Source organism: Lepidochelys olivacea (assembly GCF_965140295.1).
Source record: "Lepidochelys olivacea isolate rLepOli2 genome assembly, chromosome: 6".
Taxonomy (NCBI): domain Eukaryota; kingdom Metazoa; phylum Chordata; order Testudines; family Cheloniidae; genus Lepidochelys; species Lepidochelys olivacea.
In genome coordinates, this window is record NC_140416.1 from 101,087,507 (window position 1) to 101,110,018 (window position 22,512).

Consider the following 22,512-nt stretch of genomic DNA (forward strand, 5'->3'; position numbering starts at 1 on the left):
TTTTATTGGAGTCTTTCCCCCACTGACAATATAGTCAGACTATTCATCTGATGAAAGAACAGCCCATTTCAGGGTTTGTCATCTGACTTCTTATAAACTTGTCATTTGGCGTTAAATACCGTGACCATGTTGATTAGAGCAACAGTCTGACTTGGGGATGGAAAATGCTGTCAACTCACTACAAAAATATATAAGGCCTCGCTTTTAATTACTCAGTTAGTAACAGATTAGTTCTTATTGCCTGCCAACAGCATGACCTCTCTCTCTCTCAAGGTCAGCATAAATCAAAAGAAATCAGATGAGCCTGAACTTGTCGTTTATTCACTTCTAACCCTTTCATAAGAAAATCTGTTTAACAAAAAAGCAAGTCTCTGTTCAATAAGGAGACCATTATTAGGTCTAAAGAGCCAAATTTCCTGTTGTATTTTTTTTTCTGAATAGCCTCAAGTAATATTCCAGGGAAAAGGGCCTTGATACTGTTTTCTTTGTGAAATAAAAAGAAAATCAGCATTAGAAACATGATATTGCTTACAGGTTTCAAATACCACTACGAATAAGGGTTTCCTGGTTCCATGCTTTAAGGATTAACGGTATTAAGAACTACAAAATTACATTTGTCATGTTTACTTTAGCTGTCTTGATCTGACAAACTTCTGCAAAACTTATAAATGTGGGGTGAATGTGGCTGTTTTCTGAGCTTTTTGACTAATAATTATAGATAATCCTATAAACTGCAGCATTTCACTTGCAAAAATATATATAAAAAAGTTAATAAAACCATCAATATGGTGCTGGTTTAAAAGTTAACTATTTCTTTTGGGCAAGACAGTTGCTTGGTAACACATGGCTGTTGCAGTGATTACTGTAAAATATTTTTAATGTTGAATGGATGCTCCAGAACCTACGTTTTCATTTAAACCCAAAATTATGTTTCTGGCTCTTATGGCCATGGGGAAAGTGTTTTATTTGCCAGATACTAGTGACTTCTTTGACAAAGGTCGGGATCTTTGGGAAAGTGCCCAGGCAGTTCAGATGGAGAGCACCTTCCCAAAAGCCTGACCCACACACAATTTTGGTACGCCTATAAATAGTTTTGCCAGATGTATAATTTTTTTAAAAACTGAAATAGTTATACCAGTACAACCACTGGTTAAAAGCTGCCTTGTACCAGTATAGCTTATTCCCAATCCCATAATGGGAACAGGTTATACCCATATAAGCCCATTCATACCAGTATAACTGCATCCACACTCATGAGGGTGTATTGCTTTAACTATATGAGTGTGGTTAGAGCAGTACAACTTTCTAGTGTAGACAAGATACTGTAGTTCATAAAAGGAGGAACCACTGCTGTGCTATTGTTTGGTTAGTATTTGTATTACCATAGGGCTTAGGAGCACTAGTCCTGGACCAGGATCCTATTGTGATAGACGCCGTACAAAAGATATTTTTTTCTGAAACTAAAAATCAGTGTGAAACTCACATACAAAATCTTAATGGTGGCTCGATTTAGGTTGCTGTACATGAAACATACATGACACAAAGCTTCAAAAGCAGAAAGACAGATAGAACATGAAACCACCTGACCTCTACTCCTTCCAGACAGACGCGTCACTACTAAATTACCACATTCCACAGACAACCTACCACAACCTCTATTACGCTTGCAGTGCCAGCCTTTCATCATTCCCTGGCTCAAACTTGGGTAAGTGGTTTCCAAGCACTTTGCAGAAGGGGTGGAGTCTAGTCTATTTGTTGTGGGGCAGGGGTGGGGGGTGCACTCCAAGGAAAGAAGCACATATGCCTAAAGCAATCACAATCTCATCTCATATGTACAGGTGTCATTACAGAATGTAGGGCCAAAAAACCACAGAGGGCTAATTCTGCTTTTACTTACACCCATAAAGCCCCCTAAAGTCAATGGGATTCCACAGATATAATAATAGTACTACCAAGCTCTTCCATAGAGCTTTTCATCAGTCCATCTCAAAGTGTTTTCCCATGGAGGTCAGTATCACTATCCCCGTTTTACAGATGGGGAAACTGAGGCACAGAGAAGGGATGTCACCCAGCAGACCAGGGATAAAATCAGGACTAGAACCCACGTCTCTTGACTCCCAATTCAGTGCTTTATCTATTAGGCCACACTAAGGGCAAAAGCTGGCCCTTCTATAGAGAGAATGCAGCTCACAAATTGATAATGAATGCAGTAGATATTATCTTAAATGAGATGTAACAGTGATAAAATTCCCATATAAAGAATACAGAGTATATGCACACACAAAAATTAGGGTTGCATCCATATTTGTCTTGCTAGGTATACATTTAGTAACTTAGCTACTATACTTCCTACACACAAGCAATCTTCAACTCTGGTATTCAAATGTCAACCTATTAGTGGGGAACCCCAACTAATTCAGTCATCCATATATTTCTGCAGCATGATTTGTAGATTAGTTACAGCAGGAAAAATTATAATGACAAATATATAGACAAAGCAATACATATTAATCATATCTGCAATAAAAATATCAAATGTATTGTCATGACTTATTGCAGTGTGATACATATGGGCTATTTGGCCAGATGATGCACCAGATGTTTCCTTTTCTTTAGATTTGAAAATTTCACATGCAGCCAAACTCAGGGGCTGTAGGTAGGGGTGGAATTTAATTGTTTAAAGTTAAATGTGCAAATTATGGCATTTATTAAACTGTTAAATTCATATTATTCATTCTCTGCTTATGTCTCCTTTTTCTTGTCCCTCCTCTCAGCTGACTGCACAAACCGACCTGGGGCTGAGGAGATGGACTTGATTATATTTCCATACTTTATTTCCCCCCCTTATATCTAAAAATTGTTTTATTTATTTACTTGTTACAGCATAATAGGATAATTTCATCTTTGGAGTAACTACTGAATGGATTTACAGTAGGGACTGAATTTGACGTAGCACTGCTTCTATATAGCCACCCTTTGAACTAAACATGAAAACCTGGAGAAATAAAAATTAATATTTTAAGTCATGTAAAAATCGTATTTTCTGTGAATTAATTTTTACTGGGAGCAAAGAGGTTTACGTGATTATTGCATAGAGATGGACCCAGTGTTATAGTCAGTCTCTGAGAGAGACCAGTGTATAACGGCCAACAGCCCAGTGGTTACAGTACTGACCGGGGTCAAGACCCACCCCTAGATCAGGCAGAGCAAGGATTCCCTGACCACCAGGCTATTGGCTATGCTGGATTCACACTGCTCTATTTTTTGTAAAAAAATGTCCAAAGCTCTCAAATTCATCCCAATACAGTACAGGAAAAAAATGTTGAAATCTCAAAAATATTAATGGGACAGGAAAACCACTTGCCATCCAGTTCTAATTAGGTATAACACAAACACCCAAGTAGTCATGTGGGCATAGTATGTGTGCGTGTTTTACTATGTTACATATATAGGAGGAGTAGATAGAGGGCAAAAGCAGCATGTAACCAATACGGTAGGCAATAGATTTGGGTCAGCTTGGGTGTCATCGGTGCACCATAGCAGGTAGATAAGGCAAGAGCATCCATTTGTGGTAAAATGTTTCCTTCCCCTTCTCCACAACCTCTGAGCTAAAGTCCTTTCTAGAAGGTGGCCAGGCAATCTGCTCCCCTCGTGTGGGAAGGCAGCATCTGCATGGCAACTCCCCAGTCCAACAAAGCAGGCAGAAGCCCACAGGAGTCAGCACTCCTACTGGCGCCACTGAACTGTCTTTGAAAATTTAGCAATACTTTAGGGCATCCCCAAACCTGAGCCAGCCCCAGACTGCACAGTGGGACCGTAAAACCCTGCAGCATATGAGGATCCTGCTCTCTTTTCCTGCTAGAGTTGCGGACCTCTCAGGAAGGAGACGGGGGGAATCTTGCACACACTGAGATTTTACAGTTCTCAAGGGGTCTTGGGGTGAAAACTGCAGCTAAACCCCAACAGTATCTTTAAATTTAAAGATACAGTTCAGCAGGGTTTGCTGGGTCCCATGGGCCCCAAATGGGTTTAGGGCTAACTCAAGGTATAAGGAATCAATCCAGCTGGTTTTTACTTTCTCTGAGCCTCTGCACTCATCACTACCCCTGCCAAATATTAGCTCTTGGGAAGAAGTCAGAACCAAACAAAAACTGTATTAACAGTGCACTCTGCTATACGTTATACACTACATACCACTTCCAGGCACCTTCTTTGTTACCACTCTCACCCTCCTGCTATTATTCTCTCTCTGTTACTGTGAAGAGTTCAACCTTGTAAAGCACTTGGAGATACAGTGTGTATGAAAGACGCTATACAAAATAAAATCGTAAGGCATGGCATATGTTTGATCCTTTTCGGGGTCTGGGCTGTTTCTACATCCACCAAGAGGGTGAGCTGAAGGTTAACTGATCTCTTGTACAAAAGGAAAAAAAGGGAGTTACTGAAAGCTTATGCCTTGAAAGAATAGCCCTGATTAAGGAGGCGGAAAGGCTGTGCTGCACAGGACTCCATGTTGCAGCAGCAAGGCTATCACCCTTGAAAGGGCAGACAGAGAACTCCTTTCTTTATGAAGACCATTCCTACTGGGGGATCCCCAGCCATACTGTGGTTTGATTTGCCCAGGGAGGAAGGGATCTGAAGGCTCTTTGTGCCTTCTTCCCCCTTGACATAACTGAGCCAGGCCCACTCTGGACTACAGTGTAAAACAACTTGAGCAGGCTGAGGGATACAAATCTCCTTAACAGCAGCTCAGAAGGTTGGCCCATGCCTAAGGGTTTATATTCCTTACTTTTTAAAATCCTATCTAAAGTCACTGTGGCCATGGGATACATGTGGCCCAGAGGACCTCTGACCACACTTTTTTGGGAGGTGACAAATTTACTCCCTCATCCCTGTTCACATCTAGGCTGACTGAGGAGCTCGCTGGACCGCGCAAGTTGATTTTCAGTAAGTTTGAGAACACTGGGGAAGTTCCAGAAAACTCATGTTGTGCCAATTTTTAGAAACAGTAAACGGGATGACAGCCTGACATTGATCCCGGGCAAGGCAATATAGCAGCTGATATGGGACTTGATTAATAATGAACTAAAGGAGGGTAATGTGATTAATGCAAATCAACATGGGTTTACAGAAAATAGATCCTGTCACCCTAACTGATATTTTTTTCTGATGAGATTACAAGTTTGGTTGATATAGGTACTAGTGTGGACATAATATCCTGGGACTTGGTGGCTATGAAATTTTGATTAAAAAAACTACAGATATATAAAATTAACATTGCACACATTAAACAGACTATAAACTAGCTAACTGATAGATCTCAAAATGTAACTGTAAATGGAGAATCACCCCTCATCAGGTCTGTTTCCAGTGGGGTCCTGCAGATACGGGTTCTTGGCCCTACACTATTTAAATTCCTTATCAATAACCTGGAATCAAAAATAAAATCATCGCTGATGAACTTTGCAGATGACACAAAAATTAGAAGAGTGGCAAATAATGAAGAGGACAGGTCCCTGATTCAGAACTATCTAGATCACTTGGTAAATTTGGCACAAGCAAACAATGTGTGTTTTAATATGGCTACATTTAAATTCATACATCTGGGAACAAAGAATGTAGGCCATTTTTACAGGATGGGAGAATCTCTCCTGGGAAAGCAGTGACTGAAAAAGATTTGTGGGTCATGGTGGATAATCAGTGTAAGGTAAGTTCATTACACAAAATGTGTAATGCTGTGGCCAAAAGAGCTCATGCCATCCTGGGATGTATAAACAGAGGAATCTTGGGCAGGAGTAGGGAGGTTATATTTCCTCTGTATTTGGTACTGGAGTGACCACTACTGGAATTGTGTGTCCAGTTCTGCTATTCACAGTACAGAAAGGTTGTTGATAAATTAGACAGGGTTCAGAGAAGCACCATGAGAATGATTAAAGATTGAGAAAACCTGCCGTATAGCGATAAACTCCAGGAGCTCAATCTATTTAGCTTAACAAAGAAAAGATTAAGGGGTGACTCGCTCACTGTCTGTAAGTACCTACATGGGAAACAAATATTTAATAATGAGGTCTTCAATCTACCAGAGAGAGGTATAACATGATCCAATGGTTGGAATTTGAAGCCAGACAAATTCAGACTGGAAATAAGGTGTAAATTTTTAATGATGAAAGTCATTAATACTTGGAATAATTTACCAAGAGTCCTGGTGGATTCTCCATCATTGACTATTTTTAAATCAAGATGGGATTTTTTTTTTCTAAAAGATATGTTCTAGGAATTAGTTTGGGGAAGCTCTGTGGCTTGTGCTATACAGGAGGTCAAACTAGATAATCACAATGGTTCCTTCTAGTCTTAGAATCTATGAATCTGCTACAGACATCAACCACAGATGCCCATCTCCGGTGTGCAGTGGTGGTGGCAACAGCACATGGATTCTCTGTTGCTTTGCTTCTGTCCATTCAGCAAAAATGCATCAGTTCCACTGTGCTCTGCACCCTTGTGTAAGCACAAACAGCTTAAAGGTTTCACCCAGTAAATAATTTACATCAGAAACACTGAAGGCAAAATGAATATTAATGCATCCATTGCAGGTGGTTTGGGAGAAAGCTCCAGTGATTTGATTGTGCTTTATCTTGTGAGACAGACCTGGTAAGAAGTCTGAGATTCTTTCATGAGAAAGGTATTGTAAAAAAGAAAGGACTGGAAAGGATTCAGAATTGAGGAAGTACATTTACACTAGGTGGCACCAAAGCAAATATTATTTCCTCACTGCACCAGTGCAAGTGGCTGAAAACCGCAGATCAGATATTTTAAAAGATTAATATTCATAGACTACATAATAAAAGTTTGGAAACAGACAGCTGTAACGGTTCAAGGGACACAAAAACATTAGTTCAATAGGCTCTCCATTCCTAAGAACAGTATTTTACAGCATGTCCCATGACCCAGCAGCACTTTGTCCTAATGCAGGCCACTAAAGTTCTGGGAGCTAAACCATGAACTCTGTTCCTTCCATAGAGTGCATACATCTCCTAGCAATAACTTCTGCTCACAGGCAGCATGATGGTTGTTTTCAGCATCATAGAGGTCTAGATTTTATCAGCTCTGCCTTCTCTGAAAGGAAATTGTTCAATACACTGGGGGTAGGATGCTTGCCTGGAGCCCGTGTCTGAGACATTACAGAAGGTTGGCATGGCTCATCCATACCTCTGACCAACACCCATGCTGCTCAGCCACATGGACACTAATGATACTGCCAGGTCTGACCCTAAGCAGATCAGAAATTGGAAGAAAACAAAGTAAGAAAGGATACAGCCGTGGGTAGGAGAATGGACATAAGGAGGAAGGGCAGTGTGGATACCAGTCTAATAGGTCATACTGGCTGTAGAGTGACCGTGCCTAATCAGGCACAGAATGTGAGCGAGGCCAAACAGCAAAAATTAAGATGTTTGTACACCAATGCGAGGAGCCCAGGTAACAAAATGGAGGAACTAGAGCTACTGGTGCAGGAAGTGAAACCAGAAATTGTAGGGATAACAGAAACATGGTGGAATAGTAGTCATGAGTGGACTACAGATATTGAAGGGTCTGTGTTGTTTAGGAAAGATAGAAATAAAGGTAAAGGTGGTGGAGTAGCATTGTATATCAATGATGAGGTAGAATGTAAAGAAATAAGAAGCGATGGAATGGATAAGACAGAGTCCGTCTGGGCAAAAATCACATTGGGGAAGAAAACTAATAGAGCCTCCCCTGGGATAGTGCTTGGGGTGTGCTACACACCGCCGGGATCTAATTTGGATATGGATAGAGCCCTCTTTAATGTTTTTAATGAAGTAAATACTAATGGAAACTGTGTGATCATGGGAGACTTTAACTTCCCAGATATAGACTGGAGGACGAGTGCTAGTAATAATAATAGGGCTCAGATTTTCCGAGATGCGATAGCTGATGGATTCCTTCATCAAGTAGTTGCTGAACCAACTGGAGGGGATGCCATTTTAGATTTGGTTTTGGTGAGTAGTGAGGACCTCATAGAAGAAATGGTTGTAGGGGACAATCTTGGTTCAAGTGATCATGAGCTAATTCAGTTCAAACAGAACGGAAGGATAAACAAAAATAAATCTGCAACTAGGGTTTTTGATTTCAAAAGGGCTGACTTTCAAAAATTAAGGAAATTAGTTAGGGAAGTGGATTGGACTGAAGAACTTATGGATCTAAAGGCAGAGGAGGCCTGGGATTACTTTAAGTCAAAGCTGCAGAAGCTATCGGAAGCCTGCATCCCAAGAAAGGGGGGAAAATTCATAGGCAGGAGTTGTAGACCAAGCTCGATGAGCAAGCATCTCAGAGAGGTGATTAAGAAAAAGCAGGAAGCATACAGGGAGTGGAAGATGGGAGGGATCAGCAAGGAAAGCTACCTTATTGAAGTCAGAACATGTAGGGATAAAGTGAGAAAGGTCAAACGCCATGTAGAGTTGGATCTTGCAAAGGGAATTAAAACCAATAGTAAAAGGTTCTATAGGCAAATAAATAAGAAGAAAACAAAGAAAGAAGAAGTGGGACCGCTAAACATTGAGGATGAAGTGGAGGTCAAGGATAATCTAGGCATGGCCCAATATCTAAACAAATACTTTGCCTCAGTCTTTAATAAGGCTAATGAGGATCTTGGGGATAATGGTAGCATGACAAATGGGAATGAGGATATGGAGGTAGATATTACCATATCTGAGGTAGAAGCCAAACTCCAACAGCTTAATGGGACTAAATCGGGGGGCCCAGATAATCTTCATCCAAGAATATTAAAGGAATTGGCACATGAAATTGCAAGCCCATTAGCAAGAATTTTTAATGAATCTGTAAACTCGGGGGTTGTACCATATGATTGGAGAATTGCTAACATAGTTCCTATTTTTAAGAAAGGAAAAACCTTGTAAACTGCAGTAATAGTAATAGGATGAAATTTAATAGTGAGAAGTGTAAGGTTATGCATTTAGGGATTAATAACAAAAATTTTAGTTATAAACTGGGGATGGATCAATTAGAAGTAACGGAGGAGGAGAAGGTCCTTGGAGTATTGGTTGATCACAGGATGACTATGAGCTGCCAATGTGATATGGCCATGAAAAAAGCTAATGCGGTCTTGGGATGCATCAGACAAGGTATTTCCAGTAGAGATAAGGAGGTGTTAGTACCATTATACAAGGCACTGGCGAGAGCTCACCTGGAATACTGTGTGCAGTTCTTGTCTCCCATGTTTAATTTACATCAGAAAATGTAAAGAAGGATGAATTCAAACTGGAACAGGTACAGAGAAGGGCTACTAGGATGATCCGAGGAATGGAAAACCTGTCTTATGAAAGGAGACTCAAGGAGCTTGGCTTGTTTAGCCTAACCAAAAGAAGGTGGAGGGGAGATATAGAATCATAGAAGGTTAGTGTTGGAAGGGACCTCAGGAGGTCATCTAGTCCAATCCCCTGCTTAAAGCAGGACCAATCCCCAATTTTTGCACCAGATCCCTAAATGGCCCCCTCAAGGATTGAGCTCACAACCCTGGGTTTAGCAGGCCAATGCTCAAACCACTGAGCTATCCCTCCTTCCCAGCTACTGAGCTATCTGAGCAACTGAGATATGATTGCTCTCTATAAATTTATCAGAGGGATAAATACCAGAGAGGGAGAGGAATTATTTAAGCTTAGTACCAATGTGGACGCAAGAACAAGTGGATATAAACTGGTCATCGGAAAGTTTAGACTTGAAATTAGACGAAGGTTTCTAACCATCAGAGGAGTGAAGTTTTGGAATAGCCTTCCAAGGGAAGCAGTGGGGGCAAAAGACCTATCTGGCTTTAAGATTAAACTCGATAAGTTTATGGAGGAGATGGTATGATGGGATAACATGATTTTGGCAATTAATTTTAAACATTCATGGTAAATAGGCCCAATGGCCTGTGATGGGATGTTAGATGGGGTGGGATCTGAGTTACTACAGAGAATTCTTTCCTGGGTGTCTGGCTGGTGAATCTTGCCCATATGCTCAGGGTTCAGCTGATCCATATATTTGGGATCGGGAAGGAATTTTCCTCCAGGGCAGATTGGAAGAGGCCCTGGAGGTTTTTTGCCTTCCTCTGTAGCATGGGGCACGGGTCACTTGCTGGAGGATTCTCTGCTCGTTGGAGTCTTTAAACCATGATTTGAGGACTTCAATAAGCTCAGACATAGGTGAGAGGTTTATTGCAGGAGTGGGTGGGTGAGATTCTGTGGCCTGCATCATTGTGCAGGAAGTAAGACTAGATTATCATAATGGTCCCTTCTGACCTTAATATCTATGTATCTGTAAATGACTACAGGACTCTTGGAGCTGGGTGAAGGAGTCAGGGGTGCAGGTTGTGTTCTCATCCATCCTCCCCATTGAAGGTCAGGGCCCAGGCAGGGACACCTACATCTTGGAGATGAATGCATGGCTGTGCAGATGGCGTCGATGGAAGTGCTTTGGCTTTCTTCATCATGGGAGGCTGTTACAGGAAGAAGTTCCACCAAACAGGAAGAGGGTCTGCTGGAAAGAGATGAGGTCCACCTGATCAGTAAGGGGAAGAGCATTTTCATGCACTAATTCACCAATCTAGTGAGGAGGGCTTCAAACTAAGTTCAAAGGGGGCAGCTGGGCAGGAGACAAAAGCCCACAGGTAAGTATTAAAAAAAAGGTGACCTTAACAGAGGGTTACACATTGGGGGGACATGGAAGATTACAATAGGATCATAGGAGCTACAACAGGAAAATCAATGATGGAATGTGCTCAACACTTTAGCTATCTATACACAAATGCAAGGGGATTACAGGGATTGACAGGAGGAACTGAAAGTATTCGTATACAAACTAAATTATGACTTAATTGGCATCACAGAGAGTTGGTAGGATAAGTCTCATGACTGGAAAATTGGCATAGAGGGGTATAGCTTGTTCAGGAAGGACAGGTAGGGTAAAAAGAGAAGCTGTTGCATTATACATCAAGCGTATACAAACTTGTTCTGAGGTGCATGAGGAGGAGGGAGGCAGACCAGTTGAAAGTCTTTGCATAAAGCAAAAAGGGGCAAAATAAAAAGTATGGGTGGCATTATGGTAGGGGTCTACTTTAGACCACCAAAACAAGAAGAGGCATTTCTAGAACAAATAATACAAATACCCAAAACACAAGACCTAGTAGTTATCGGGGACTTTTCCAACAAATATCTGGGTAGTTAAAGTAATACTGCAGAACACAGTTTCCATTCAGTTCTTGGAATGTACTGAGGACAACTTTTTCTTCCAGAAAGTGGAGGAAGAAACCAGAAGTGTGGCCATTTTAGATTTGATTCTGACCAACAGGGAGGAGTTGGTAGCAAATCTGAAAGTGGAAGGCAATTTGAGAGAAAGTGATCATGAAGTGACAGATTTCATTATGCTAAGGCAGGGGTTCCCAAACTTGGTTTGTGGCTTGTTCAGGGTAAGCCCCTGGTAGGCTGCAAGATGCTTTGTTTACCTGAGCGTCCGCAGGTACGGCCGCTCGTAGCTCCCAGTGGCCACAGTTCGCCGTCAACACAAGCAACATTAACAACAAGGTGGAAGGAGTGCAAGCCAAAACAGGGAAAGAACAAATTCAAGAATATTTAGTTGCATTCAAGTTAGGGTAATCAGATAGCAAGTGTGAAAAATCGGGATGGGGAGATAATAGGTGCCTATATAAGAAAAAGCCCCAAATATCAGGACTATCCCTATAAAAATCAGGACATCTTGCCATCCTAATTCAGGTCAGCAGGGCCTGATGAAATTAATTCTTGGGTAGTTAAGGAACTAGCTGAAAATCACTGAACTATTATCTTTGAGAACTCCTGGAGGACAGATGAGATCCCAGAAGTCAGGAGAAGGGCAAACAACATAGTACATATCTTTTAAAAAAAAAAAAAGGACCCAGGGAATTATAGAACAGTCAGCCTAACTTTGATACCTGGAAAGGTACTGGAACAAATTACTAAACAATCAATTTGCAAGCACCTTGAGGATAATAGGGTTATAAGGAATAGCCAACATGGATTTGTGAAGAAGAGATCATACCAAAACAACCTAATTTTCTTCTTTGACAGGGTTATGGGCTTATTGGATGTGGAGGAAGCAGCAGATGTGATAGATCTTGATTGTGGTTAGGCTTTTGACACAGTCCCACATGACATTCTCATAGGCAAACTAGGGAAATGAGCTCTAGATAAAATTACTTAAGGTGGGCATACAACTGGTTAAAAGACCATAGTAGTTAGGAATGGTTCTCGGTCATACTGGGAGGGCTTATCTAGCAGGGCCCTGTGGGTTCTGCCCTCGGTCTGGTACTATTCAATATTTTCATTAATGACCTAGATAATGGAGTGGGGAGAATGCTTATAAAATGTACAGATGACACCAAGCTGGGAGGGTTTGCAAGCACTGGAAGACAGCACTAGAATTCAAAACAACCTTGACAAATTAGATAATTGGTCTGAATTCAACAAGATTAAATTCAATAAAGGCAAGTGCAAAGTGCTTCACTTACAAAAGAAAAAAATACCAAATTCACAAATCACTACAACCCTTGGTAAATTGTTCCAGTGGCTAACAGTTATCTTCACTGTTAATAATTGGCACCTTATTTCAAGTCTGAATTTGTCTACCTTCAACTTCTACCCATTGGATCTTGTTATATTTTTGTGTGCTAGACTGAGGAGCCTTCTTATCAAATTTCTGTTTCTCACGTAGGTATTTATAAACTGATGAAGTCCACCACTGATGACTTAACCTTCCATTGGAAAATTAAGATAGACTGAGCTCCTTAAATCAATCGCTATAAAACATGCTTTACAATAATTTAATCACTTATGGCTCTTTTCTGAACCTTCTCCAATTTTTGGACACCATGACTACACAAAGTATCCCAGTAGTGTTCAACCAATGCCATATATAGAGGTAATATAACCTCTCTACTTCTACGCAAAATTCCTCGGTTTATTCATCTGTGGATTGTACTAGTCCTTTTGGCCACAGCATCACATTGGAACTCATGTTCAGCTGATTAACCACCATTGCCCCCAGTCTTATCAGAGTCACTGCTTCCCAGGACAGACTCCCCTCCACACACTGTAAGTGTGGCCTACATTCTTGTTTCTAGATATCTGACTTTACATTTGGCCATATTGACACATACTTTTTGTCTGCACTCAGCTTACCAAGATCACTCTATCAGTAACCTGTTCACTCTGGATCACTCTATCAGTAACCTATTCTCTTGATTATTTACTACGCCCCTAATCTTTGTGTCATCCACAGATTTTATGTTTTCTTCTTGGTCATTGATAAAAATGTTAAATAGCAACCTGGCATAGAGCGGCTGGCCCCTGTAAATGAAGCAGCTCCAGTGCCCTTGTGTCAGCACAGGTGCTCTCGATTTGGCCAGGTAAGAGGGTGAGGTGGCACCTGGAGGCTAAAAGAGATCAGGGAGCGACCCAGTGAGACAGAGTCTTGGTGAGAGTTAGGAGACTGGATGAGGTATCTGGGGAAGTTCTCTGCTGGCCCTCCCTGGCAAGAGGGAGGAATTATCAAAGAGTCAGTGGAGGGAGGAGCTAGCTGGCTGACCTTCCTGAGTCAGAGAGAGCCATGGCCAGAGAAAGCTGGGGAGAGGGCTGTAGGATGACAGCAGCAGCAGGAGATACCTGCTGGCTCTCAGAGCCAGAGGGCCGGGGCACAGTGAGGGATGGTGGGGCTACATTTGTTAATTGCCTGAACTGTGTTGGGACTTGTATGCATGGGGCTTTCTTCTGTATTAAATTAATCCTAAAAGGGCCATTTGCACTAAGAAAGACTGTTCTGACTATTTCAGAGAACTCAGAAGAAGGGACACTGAGGCAGGTACACCTGTAATGCCATAGCCTGTTGGTGGAAGCACTCCCAGGTGGGGCCACTTTCTTACACATCCTTAATAAATAAAGAATGGTGCCCTTGCAAGCTGTGAGGTGATGCATGAATAAGTTGTAAGGGGAGTTTAACTAGAGTTTGCCCAGTTTGAATTAGTGCAACAAAGCAATCAGCAGCAGCTGAAATGAACTAAAGAGTTATTCCAATGACAAAGAGACTATGATAACTAAGAAAATACTTGCTCTGCTACCAGTTAGCCCAACATACACACATATCAAGAGTCCCTGGTTTCATTTATGGAGGACCTATTCCTCCCCCCATGAGTGCCGCTAATGATTCAGTGGCTCTGAATCAGAACCAAAATGGAGGTAAGTTCTGATCCGGTGATTTGTATCTATCACCACCCTGCCCACAAGATTCAAAGAGGTTTGGATTAAAGGTTCTAGTTTTGGCCCATCTCTGACTTGAAATGTCACCAGTCTAATTCACCTCATGTGATTCAAGGCAATCAAGTTCCTCCCAGGTTTCACCCAGCAGTTATTGGAAAACTAGTTTTTCAAGCTGCAAAATCCACTCCATAGCTAGGCCTTAACACCATGGCAGTATCTTTGAATGACAAATGCAGGCCTCCTCTGCAATACATTTTAGCTGTGACACCTTGATTTCAGTTAAAATTCATAGACTGTTAATTAGCACATGGAACAGGAAGTTTCTAAATAGCTCACCAGGTACACATTTGGCAGGCTCTGCACCAAACCAAGAGTGTGGTTAAAAAATACCCCAAAACTCTCATATCACTGAAACTTTAATAAACATTTATTTCTTCTGGGACCTCCTATGTTAATGAAACCTGTCTGCTGGTTTGAATCTTTAAAACTCATGTGTTAAATAGTAACACAGAGGTAGAATTTCTGAAAGTTACAGCACTAATAGTGCAGCAAAATGATGGAGCGTATGCATTTTGGGGTGTCTATTTGACAGTTTTTATACCTTCATTAAATGTTCATTTTCTGTTGTGTTAGTTATTCCAACTCCCATAATCATTAGACCAAAGAGGAAATTGCAACCTCAAGTGCTGCTGTTTCACTGGCTCTCCAGAGTTAAAAAGAAAATGCAGGATTAGATGGTTTTCCCAAATGCTTTTTCTTGTACTAATCATAGCTGAGCTCACATTTCTGTGCACATTAAATAGTCAGAGAGCTCCATCAAAACACTGCATGATTTGTTTAATACCAGGAAGCAATATAGTTTACTGTACTTAATAGTAAGGGGGCATGAGCTATTATTTTATTAATGCCAGGGCTTTCCAAGATGCACTGAAGCTGCGCCTACACTAGAGAGCTGAACTACTGTGTGAGCCAGCGATGCAGGGTGTCCACATGCTGAGTCACTCTACTTTTTGCTCCAAATCTGCACTTGCACTGCACCCACTGCATTGTCGCAGCGACACTGTTGTGCTCCCAGAAAAGTTCCATGAAGCAGTAGCTTCTAGAAGATTTCAACAGTCAGCCTTCAGGGAGACCAGGGGAATTGTGGGAGAAGAGGTTAATGCCTAGAGTCTACCAGTAGGAGCTCCTTGTAAATCCTTGGGCTGCAGCATTATGTCCTAGACCTTTTCTCAAAATGGAGGCTGGGGTGAATCCTCCGCAAGAAAGATATCAGCTGGAGTTTGTGAAAGCAGTTGTGAGGCATCTCAGGTGGCTGCAGTAAGGCAGTGGTGGGTGTTCCCACCATACCTATGGAGAGTCAGAGCCTGAAAATAGCAATTGATGGAGCAATGGCCATACACCTGTGATTCCTGGCTAAGCCAGCTCCATGTAGTACTTAAGGAGGTGTTCTCTGGGTGGAGTACTGCATTTGAACCTGGACAAATGGATGAGCTCATGGTAAGTTTACAATCTTCCCATACTGCTGTTTGAAGGCAGCTTTGTCTTACAGCAAAAAAAATCTGACTGTCATAACTGCGAGCTACAGCTTGTCAAAGCTCTTTTGTCCATTGCCTGCTAGTTCAGCTCCATGTCCTAAATGTGGAAGTACATCTGTTCAACATTTGGCATGTGAAATCCTAGGAAGTATGCAATGATGAAATAGCCAGAATGAGTTATCAGCCAAGGTACAAAGCAATTAAATTGGAACTGAACAACTAACTTCACCTTGCCAACCTGCAGGACATCTCCTTAGTGCTATTCTGTTCTCCTCCCCTGAATGGCACTCCCACAATGCCAGGGCAAGGAAAGGACTGCATATATTAATTAAGCCTCACAACCTCTCTGAATCTTATTTCATTTTACAGTTGGGGAAACTGAAGCACAGAGGTGTTAAGTGACTTTTCCAAGGTTACAGAACGAGTGACTGGCAGGGCAGAGAACAGAACAGAGGTCTCTTGACTCCCTGCCCCATGGTCTAACCCCTAGATTACCCTGCATTTTATATCTTTGTAATCCTTTCAACAAGGGGCAAATTTATGTGATTACAACAGCTTCAAATGAGCATCAGCCACTCTGTGCAACTGCATATTTTTAAATGCAGCATTTCACACTTGCAGTTGATTATAATTGAATAAGACCTTTTTATTGCATGAAAGGTTAGAAGTTGTAACGCATTCATGTAATATCAAAAAACCATACAGATATACCAATGTAATTTTGATGCAATAGAGTCTCAGGTCTGGTACAAAGAACCTTTAAAAAAATGTATTTTGAATGTGTGGCTATTTTGGTGGATTGGAGCTGGGCTGACGTAGTCAGAATGTGTGTTTATATTACACGTGGAATCTTTTTAATGATGGCTGCTTGTAATAAAAATATAAAGCAAAACTCATTTCAGATAGCTTTGCACGTGAGCTATTGGGGTTTGCAAAGATTTTGATTGCTTGCCCAAACTGTGGATTCTGGGTCTAAGGATTTTATTTACTACATTACATCAAGTTATACTGTGTGTTCAGTACATTGAGAATGTCTCCTTAATCTTTCATGAGTAAGAATATTTTATTTCTACTCTCTGGTTGTTGGACTTATGGAAACAAGATTTTTTTGGACTGAATTAGTGACACTACTTGAAAGCTGGTAATCTGAACTCATTGCCTATTACATTGTTTGCAAACTAATATTGCTACTGTAGAAATTAATATTAGCTGCAGTTTCCTAAAGTCCCAGATAATTGGTTTGTAGATTGTGCTGCACTTTCTGGCCTAGCAGGCAGTTAAGGCCCATCATTATTGGTATTTACCTATTTTCTTCCCTGAAAAATTGCTAGGTTTTTGGAAAAGCCAGTATTTGGGTTTTATTGATTTCACACAAAATTTGGGGGGCTTGGGGTCCTGGGAAGCAGATAAGACCACGCTGAAGGGCAGGCATGGTCAGCAGGGGGCTCTATCTGCCAGTACTCACAGGGTCCAGCCTTCCACTCCACTCCTGGCTCTGGGACTTTCAGCATAACCCCCTTTGCTTCCTCTGTGTAGGCAGGAGAGTGAGACCAGCAGGGAGCCAGGTCCCAGCAGTTGAGACCACTGGATAGCTGCAGGGAGTGGTTCTCTCAGCTGCCACATGATGAGCACCCCTAGCTCCCCTGAGTGCTGGGCATCCCAGCCAGCTGCCCTTCATTGCTGGCTTTTACTTATTCTCCTGCTTTTAAAAATCTTCTGTATAAAACACAATAAATTCCTGGGAAATTAAAAAAAAATTAAAACCCAAAATGTCTTTCAGGTAGTACACTGGACTGGGACTCAGGAGTTCTGGATTCTAGTCCTGGCTCTGCCACTGTTCTGCTGAATAACCTTGGGCAAGTCACATCTCTGCTCTGTGCCTCAGTTTCCCTATCTATAAAATGGGGATTATAGTAACCTCCTTTGTAAAGCACTTTGAAATCTACTCATGAAAAGCAATGGGGGAGCGAAGGAGCAAGCTGCACCCTGAAAGAGAGGTGTAGTTTAATCCCCCCTGCAAGACCAAGAGGCATATTAGCTGGATGTTTCTGCTAAAATGTTCAGCAGTTACATAATGAGTGGTGTTGATATTTAAACAATCACATGTAGGTTTCAGAGTTAACAATCTAGTGAGATGAAGGGCCAGTTCAAATCTCTCTGAGCTGTTGTCTGCAGGTTCAAGATCACACCACTTCCTCAGTTGGCACCTGGATTATGTTTAAGTCTATCTTCATACCCCTGCAGGGTATCATTTTTTTCCCTAGAATGAAAGTTTAGGTTCTGAACACAATTCAGTGGCAAAGGGTGGAATGTGCAGCAAGTTGCAGAGCTCCAGAATTCATGCAGTCTAGCACTGAATGCCAAATCCAGCAGGACACACAGATGCCATAGCATTAGATTAAAAAGCAGTTCAAAATGCTGAGATACTTTACAAAGAAATTAATATGCTCAGCTACAGCAGACTGATGGGCTGGCTGCAAACAGGAGCATATCATCCATGCAAAATACAGCCTCCCACCCTGTGTTTGTCAGCATCATACTAGGCAATTCAGACCAAGAGGTGCAAGCTGGCAAGAAGTCCAATGCCAAGACAAAAAGAAGAGGCAAAACTGGCTACGTAGGCCTCCATGTTATCAACAAACATGGAATGTTATTAAATGGCATTAGAGTAGCATAGAGAAGCTCATATCAGGATTGCAAACCTGCTGTGCTAGGTACTGTACAAATGCTGAGACCAGCACTGCCCTTGTTCTGAATAGTTTATAGTTTAAGGCCTGCAACTATCTCTGTAGATAGACCTCTTGTGCCTGCATGGAGCCCCAACGACTTCAGTGGGGCTTTGCAGAGGCTCACATGGAGATCGTTGCAGGAAGGGGTCCTACACTAGGAGAAGACAACAAGTGAGTAATATAGAAACGAAAGGAATTGGAGAGGGAAGGTGAGGGTAACAATGAAAGGAACAGGTCGTTACACCAAGTGGCTGTGAACACATCTGGCTTTTGAATTATTTAAAGCGTCTTTTGTCTGTTTTTTAAGTTTTACGATAAGGAAAGCATTCCGGAGGTCGGTGATCTCTACTGGTCACCTGCTTTGCCATAATATTAAACTATTGCTTAGGCCTGGTCTACACAACAGACTGCTGCTGGCACAGCTTTGTTGGACAGGGTTGTAAAATGGTGTGACCCCTGACTGACATAGCTGTGCTGGCAAAAGCCCCAAGTATGGATGCAGTGCTTCTGCTGGTATAGCTTGTCCTGGAGGTAAGAGGGCAGGGTGGAGAAATCAACTATACCAGTAAAAGCTTGGAGTGCTTTCCTTGTTTATTAGTTACTAGTGTACTCACGGCCTTATTCTAGGAAGAGTGAGACCACTTCCCTCAAAGCTAATGCCCTTTAATGCTGATGGAAAAATAATGACACTCAATCCTGAAAATCTCAGCATTAAATGAAAAAATAAAAGAGGGTAACAGGAAGATGAAGATGGAAAGAGAGAGATCGAGAGAGAGCATGCTATGTAATACACTGGTAGCAGCCAGCTTATATTTCCCTCAGTGGATCATAACATGCCATCAGTTCATCAGAACTCCTCATGATGGCACAGTTTGGCTCAGTGTTCTGCAACTGATCAGACTTCATCTGCATGTATTATTTGGGGAAGCATTTGGCTACCAGACATGGCACGTGGCTAACAAGCAGCACTTCAGTCAAACTAGAGAAATATGGCTATCAAACACACAATCCTTGGGCTCCTTCCTTTTCTTAGGAAGAAGAGATACATGTAAAATTCTGGGGACCTAATCCCACCCTCAGTGATACCTGTATAATTACAGTGATTTTAATAGCACAGTCCAGGTGTATCTGAAAGAATCCATTGACTGAGGGACAGCAGCAGGCATCCTGGTTGATAGGAGAAGGAATTATTTTACACACGCACACAGCAGTATGTTTGGGAATACATTGGAGGCAGTCTATACAGAGGCCCTGTGGCTCTTTGGGAGCAGTAGCTGCTCTCTCTCTCTACCTCCACCCCAGTCCCCTCAGCTCCCAGCCAATGCATTTTCATTGGTGCCACCCTGCCAGGAACACCTCTGCCCACTGCTGTACCTGGCCCCTCCACTGAAGGAGGGTTCCACAGTATGCAGAGGGGCATGAAAAATTAATACAGCCTAAGGCATGCCCCTCCCCATGTGTGGATCCCCAGCCTCAAACTGCATCGTGTTAGCATAGGCCTGGCTTGACACAAGTAATTGGATGTGGGTGAGGCCTCATTTTTTGGAAGACAGGATTAGGAAGTAAGTGGATCAGTAAACTGGAACTAGAACATCTGTAGTAGCTAAAATACAGGGGAACACCCAGGGAACCATTTACAATGGACGAGATAACAACAGATAAGATAAGCCTGGAGGTAAAGAGTAAGCCGTGCACAGACTGTGCCTGGCCAGAGTGGGCCACACCTGCAAAGTGACCACACCAATCCCAAAATGTGTGATGCAATGTGTAAATGTACATAAAGGAAGAGATTGGCCATGTCACTTTGGATGTGTGGCATGTTCTGCCCCCCCTCCGCAGGCTTGAGCCTGATCGTAAGCCAATTGAAGACACCTCGGTGATGTGTTTGGAGTCGAGCTGAGTTCTTGGGAATTCAGTGGATAAGGTCTCAGAGGCTACACCAACACTTGGAATCCACAGACAGGGGAGAGGATATTTCAGAGGATCCTCACTCCCATAGAGGAAAATCTGTGCATGGAGGGTCCGTTCCTTGGGCACATTCAGGGGCGCCATGTGGATCTTGTTTTTAATGACTAATCTCTTCCTACCCTCAATGGCAAGGTTGATCCAAGCCTCATTGGGTGAGGCAGGATAGGGAGCATCTTCCTGGGTTTATGGTCTTCTAGAAAATCATTCTTAGCCTAGAAAAGGAACTGCCTGAGCCCTCCGGGCAGAACATGGCTTGGAGCTGACTGGCTGCTGCTAGTTCTAGTTGCAAGAAACATCAGATGACACCTTCACCTCCAGCATATCTGTCTGGTGACCAACTTGTCTATTTCATTGTGCCCCTCACCCTGTGCACACGCTAGGATCGCTCAGCTTAGCATTGCTTGGGTGCTATGTCAGCTGAGTCTTACGGAGAAGATGCTAGCAGCCTCGAAGGGATGAAATTGCTCATTAAACTGAATGTGAAACACAGCAGCGGTGCCTACATGGGAGAGGAGAAGCCACCCCACCACCCACTCAGGTTTGGCCCTACTGGACTTCCATCATGCAGGAGGGGGAATGCAGGGCCAAACCTGAGCAGCGGTGATGCCCCCATGCACCATGTTGCAACACCACTCACTGAAGGTCCCATTGCCTCCACCCCTCACCACAACAAAAGGGCTACAGCGCCAAACCTGAGTGGACACAGTGGGCAGTGAAGCACACAGCACTGCCCCTCTGCTGCAAAGGGCTGGCTCCTGCACCAGGGCTTCCCCACCTAGGGGCCTGCCTAGCCTTGGCCCGCTTCCAGCTGCCTGTGTCCCCTCTCAGGGATGGGGAGTGACACTGCACCTGGATGGGTGCGCTAGAAGATAAGGGCTGAGCGTGGTGCAGATGCTGGGGCCAGAGGCTGCAGCGGGGACAGTTCCCCAAGGATTGGTGCGTACCATGGGTAAAATTTCTGGGGATGCCTCGGAAGCAGAGGATCACAAAACAGCATCTTCTAAGAATAACCTGTGAGGATACCTTCAACAGTAAAAGCAACACACAGTCAGAGGTCAGCAGTTACTGAATTGATATGTACACCATAAAATCCAAGAGCTGGATGCACATGGAAGAATACAATCACCTTTTCAGGGCCTGAGAAAGAAAGGAGTAAAATCCATCTCTCTCAGCTGTCCAGGGGGCAGGTCAGGCTCCAACAACAGCAGTGAAGCCCGGTGCAGTTTCTGCCAGCAGCCAAAGGGAGTAGCACCTCAGATGTGACAGGCTAGAGACAGCTAGACAAGGGGCACTCTCTCAAGCCCAATTTACCTGTCTCTACATATCTGGCTTTGACCGTGCCCCCTGGAATGTCAGAATCTCCAGAAATGCCAGAGAGATGTTTAAGAATTACAGGGCCAAATTCAGCCCTGACTGGGTACCCTGCTGAAATCAATTAAGTGGCACAGGTCTGTGAGCCAGGACAGAATTCAGCCCATTCCCTTTACTGAAGACCGACAGTATCTAAATTATAAGAGATGGGGGCCTGATCCTGAAAATACTTATTGCTGATGTGAGCAATTCTTCATCTCATGAGTAATCACACTGAAATCAATAGGAGTTCCAGGGGCTCAGTTCCTTTGGAAATCAAATCTCTGATTTAGGCACTTATGGTTAAGCACCCAAACTTGAAAGGCTTGTCCTAAATGACTTGTCTAAAGATCACATAGCAATTCAGGGCCTGAGTCAGGAACTGAACAGCAGGGTCCTCCTTTCCTCTAGATGTACCCATCTGCAGTGCCCTCTGTATAGTTGGACCTCTTGGCCTGCACGATAATTAGCTAGAAAACAAGGTATACAAAATTCAGCAATACTTCACCTCAGCACAGGCATAATCATATGTACGTTTGTATCACATTCTTATTTTAAATTTAACAATTGCACAACAAGAAACCAGGCAGTCCTGTTAGACTATGGGGCCAGATTCTCAGTTGGTATTAATCA

The 22,512-nt window shown here is 42.7% G+C and overlaps 1 long non-coding RNA gene across 4 annotated transcripts in view; it reads left to right on the forward strand.

Moving 5' to 3' along the window:
- Positions 1-22,512, forward strand: part of LOC311522313 — a 74,760-nt gene that overhangs the window by 11,639 nt on the left and 40,609 nt on the right. For 2 of the 4 annotated variants that reach the window (XR_014712100.1, XR_014712101.1), the window contains exon 2: positions 1,514-1,705. The exons of 1 other annotated variant lie outside the window; for it this stretch is intronic. This is a non-coding gene — a long non-coding RNA (uncharacterized lncRNA). Of the gene's footprint in view, positions 1-1,513; positions 1,706-13,873; positions 13,946-22,512 lie in introns of all 4 variants that reach the window. One more of the 4 variants, XR_014712099.1, reaches the window with a different exon arrangement.